The sequence below is a fragment of the Apium graveolens genome, chromosome 7 (assembly GCF_009905375.1).
Source record: "Apium graveolens cultivar Ventura chromosome 7, ASM990537v1, whole genome shotgun sequence".
NCBI lineage: Eukaryota > Viridiplantae > Streptophyta > Magnoliopsida > Apiales > Apiaceae > Apium > Apium graveolens.
Genome location: NC_133653.1, coordinates 112,078,865 through 112,083,606, shown reverse-complemented (window position 1 = coordinate 112,083,606; position 4,742 = coordinate 112,078,865). Strand labels below are relative to the sequence as shown.

General features: G+C 36.8%; 1 long non-coding RNA gene across 1 annotated transcript; it reads right to left on the bottom strand.

The window, feature by feature from the left end:
• Positions 1 to 271: 271 nt before the first annotated feature.
• LOC141672142 (uncharacterized) lies at positions 272 to 1,968 on the bottom strand. The gene is made up of 3 exons (XR_012555368.1): positions 1,890 to 1,968; positions 922 to 974; positions 272 to 311 (listed from the first exon to the last, which is right to left on the bottom strand). It is a non-coding gene; the product is annotated as an uncharacterized LOC141672142 (long non-coding RNA).
• Positions 1,969 to 4,742: the final 2,774 nt, after the last annotated feature.

Below are 4,742 nucleotides of genomic sequence, written 5' to 3'. Positions count from 1 at the left end.
TATTACGAAGTAAAGTTTTAATGTGATGGACTCAACCCCGGGGTCAGGAGTTGACGTCACTAAACACCATTACCAAAAATATAAACAACAGAATTATTATTAGAATATACTAACTTGACCCCAAACCAAGATCCGATCCAGGTTCAAGTATAATTCAGGTTCTCATTATTACAAACTCTTTATTCACTATCTAAGACACACTACTTTATTCAGCAACTCTTCAGACCTCATGGTCTGATACAAACTACCTCAGAGGAGCCAGGTCCAGTAGGGGCGGGAACACGGGTCGGTCTGACTGATCTTCTAGGCATCTGCGAAATGTACATAACAGTTTGCAAGGGTGAGCATAATCGCTCAGCAGTACCAAATATGAATAACAGATTAAAACAGTAATGTAATAATAATGGGAACAGAGTTGTAATCATGATATCAACATTTCATAATGATAATCAAAGTAACTGGATATCACTAATTAGCATGCTTTGTGAAAACAACATTATAGTGTGCTGCGTAATACCAGAGTCCAATTTTAGCATGCTAATCATTTTATAAAACCGCTGTATCAATCAATCATGCTTTCATATAATGCACAAATCCCAATCAGATACATAGCGGATATGTGAAGACAGCTGATCAGGCTATCAACACCAGACGGCTCTAACTGTCATCCCATTTACCTGTTTCGGAACTCAGAGACTAGCTAGGTCTATGACCTGCTGGACTAATCGGTTTTATAATGCGCGCAACCGAATTATCCTCTTACGCCACCTCAATAGGCCTACTCTGGCCCCAATGTATACCATATCTGACCGTTTTATCCAGTTTTCAAAACACTTGTACCTATCCCCTTTCAAAACCATTTATTTAACCAGCACACATATAAAAATCCAGTTCGCAAATCATTTCATTCGAGATAGGTACCTTTCGAAGTTACTTTCACGCTGACTTTGATCCTGGAACAACTCGACTGGGATCTACAATTACAGAATACCATAATTAGTTATACCGACATGCTTGATATCCTCAAATCCTAATAACCCAAATCCGACAACCCGACTCGTATTATTATTATACACATAAACATGTAATCACATCTCTCGAGCATAAATAGGGATAACACGTAACACATAATTATGTACGATTATAAATATATTTTTAGAAAATTTTGGCAGCAACTTCTTTATTTATAAGACTACCCGTCGATTATAATCGACGTCAAAAATTCTCAACAATTCACAACATTATTCCGTACAACCCAACACCAATAAAAATTTTACTATTTAAATCCAAACATATTTTACATATTTATTTTATTTTATTTATTTATAGAATTTAGGACTCAGAACATCGTCATCACCGTCCACCGTTGACTCACCGAAGTTCATCGTCAACGGCGGCACAATTTATTGGCGCCCGATATAATACGAGTTTCCAAATAAATCATACCGATTATTTGAAAATCATTTCCAACACGAATAATTAATATCAGGAATATTAATCAATAATTCCCTGCAATAATGGAATTTAAACAAAATTAAAATCTGCAATAAACCAACCCAATAGAACAAAAACAGCCTACCAAAATCCAAACCACAAGCCCAACAGTTAACATAACTGTAAGGCCCAATACAAAACCAAGGCCCGAATGAACAAGCCCAGCAAAATAACCCAACTGAACAAACCACAAAAACGAACAGGAACCCAGCCACACACACGCGCAGCAGCACCAACACACAACTGCACCACTGCACAGGTAACACACGCGCCACCGCGCCACACACACACACACACATACACACAGGGTACACACGTATATATATATATATATATATATATATACCAACTGTATAAATCAAAGCCAAGACAACTGGAAAATAGGGGCGGCTCACCGGAGGAATCGCCGGAAGAACAAAGAAACGAAGAGAAGGAAGTCACACAGAGAAGAGAGATTTCGAGGAGAGAGATGAGAGATTAACTCGACTGCAAGAGAAAAGAACATGGCTCATTTTCGGAAATAATAGAGAAGGAAAAGAAAATGAGGCGTGGACACGTATCTGTTAATTGGATACGTGTCAATTTCTTTTTATAAGATTTTGACACGTATCCCAGATATACCCGGGAACTGCAATTTTGTCCCGAAACTGAATTTAACGAAATAAGTTGCGATTAAAACAACCTCCGAAAAAATTATGAAAACAGCTCTAAAATATTATAAATATCCCGAAATAAATAAAAATATAAATTTCAAAATTTTTAAACAATTTTTAAGGTACGCTTTATACCCGCTTTTTAACCAATAACGAAACAACGCGCGGGTAAAACGATTTCCGAAAATTTCCAAAATAATTTTAAAATTCCCAGAATAATATGTACTTAATAAATTATAAGTTTCATAATTTTTAAAGATTCCCATAATGAAATATGGATTTTAGCATTTAACACACTCAGAAAATCATTTAAAAATGAATAATTAACGAAATATTGATTTCTCAATTTTATAAAGTCCTAAAAATAATTATTGAAATTATAAAATTAGAAAACCAATTTTAAAGACAACCCAAATATTTATGGAATTAAAATTACCATAAAATCATTTTTGCAAGCGAAATAAAATCATATAACTCGCCAATAAACCACATAATTCCAATCCCACATATTAACAAATCATAAATTATTAAATAACAATCAGCAACTGCTGCCAAAATCAATACACATCTTTTATTTATTTACTTAAACTTTTATTACACTTCCAAATATTAGAAATAAAATAAAAAATACACGAGTCATTATATTCCTTCCCCCTTAAAAAGATTTTGTCCCCAGAATCTAATTTAACTAAACAAATGAGGATATTTATCAAGCATGTCTGACTCCAATTCCCAAGTAGACTCTTCTACTCGAGGATTTCTCCACAAAACTTTTACTATAGGAATCGATTTATTCCTAAGGACTCGTTCTTTACGGTCTAAAATTTGGACCGGTTGTTCCACATAAGACAAATCTGGTTGAAGCTCAATCGGTTCGTATTCTATGACTTGATTCGAATTAGGGACATAGGGCTTCAACATAGACACGTGGAACACATTATGAATGTGCTGCCACTGCGGGGGTAACGCTATCTCATAAGCAACTTTTCCTACTTTCTTCAAAACCTCAAAGGGTCCTATGAATCTAGGGCTAAGTTTACCCTTCTGACCAAATCGTACTAACCCTTTCCAAGGCGATATTTTTAGTAACACCAAAGCTCCTATCTCAAAGTCCATGTCTTTTCTATGCAAATCTGCGTATTTTCTTTGTCTATCTTGAGCTGCTTCCAATCTTTTCCGAATCAACACTATGGCATCTCTAGTTTGCTGAACCAACTCAGGGCCTAACACTTTCTTTTCTCCTACCTCATCCCAGTACAATGGTGATCTACACTTTCGTCCATACAAAGCTTCATAAGGTGGCATCCCTATACTGGCATGGTAGCTGTTATTATACGAGAACTCAATCAAAGGCAGGTGCTCATCCCAATTACCCTTAAAATCTAGAACACAGACTCTCAACATATCCTCTATGGTCTGAATCGTCCTCTCACTTTGGCCATCCGTATGAGGATGACAGGCGGTGCTCATATTCAATTTTGTTCCTAGGCACTCTTGGAATTTAGTCCAAAACCTAGAATTAAATCTAGGGTCTCGATCCGACACTATAGAAACAGGAACTCCATGTTTGGTAACCATCTCATCCAAGTATAACTTCACTAGCCTTTCCAACGGATACCTCTCATTAATCGGAAGAAAATGCACCGACTTAGTCAATCTATCAATGATTACCCAAATAGCTTCATGATTCGCTCTCGTCTTTGGTAATCCCACTACAAAATCCATAGCAATGTCTTCCCATTTCCATTGGGGAATCTCCAAAGGTTGTAACAATCCACTCGGTCGTTGATGCTCTGCTTTCACCGTCTGACACACGTGACATTTACTTACCCAATTGGCAATATCTTTCTTCATTCCTGGCCACCAAAAATTTCTCTTCAAATCCTGATACATCTTGGTACTACCAGGGTGGATAGAAAACCTAGAGTTATGTGCTTCCTGCAATACCTCATTCTTCGACTCTGTTACATCAGGAATCCAAACTCTGGACGAAAACCTATACAAACCTTGACTAACTTTTTGAGTACACAACTCTTCTCCTGTCAAAGTATCCAACTCTTGTTTCATAACTCCTTCCTGACATCTTCTAATCTTTTCCATCAAGGCCGGCTGGAAAGTAATTTCGTATAGTTGCTCTTGACTTCCGTTAGATCTTCGAACTTTAATTTCCATTCTTTCTAAGTCTCGTGCTAACTCTTCCACAATCTTAATCATATTCAGCCTTTCCTTTCTACTTAAGGCATCAGCCACTACATTGGCTTTACCTGGGTGATAATTAATTGAACAATCATAGTCCTTGATCAACTCCAACCACCTTCTCTGTCTCATGTTCAGATCTTTCTGCGTGAATATGTACTTCAGGCTCTTATGATCGGTGTAAATATCACATTTCTCTCTATACAAATAGTGACGCCATAACTTTAAAGCAAATACTATAGCCGCCAATTCAAGGTCATGAACTGGATATTTTTGTTCGTGAGGCTTTAGTTGTCTGGAGGCATATGCAATCACTTTGTCATGCTGCATTAACACACATCCCAATCCTTTCAGAGAAGCATCACTATAAATTACAAAGTTTCCCGTCTCATCTGGCAA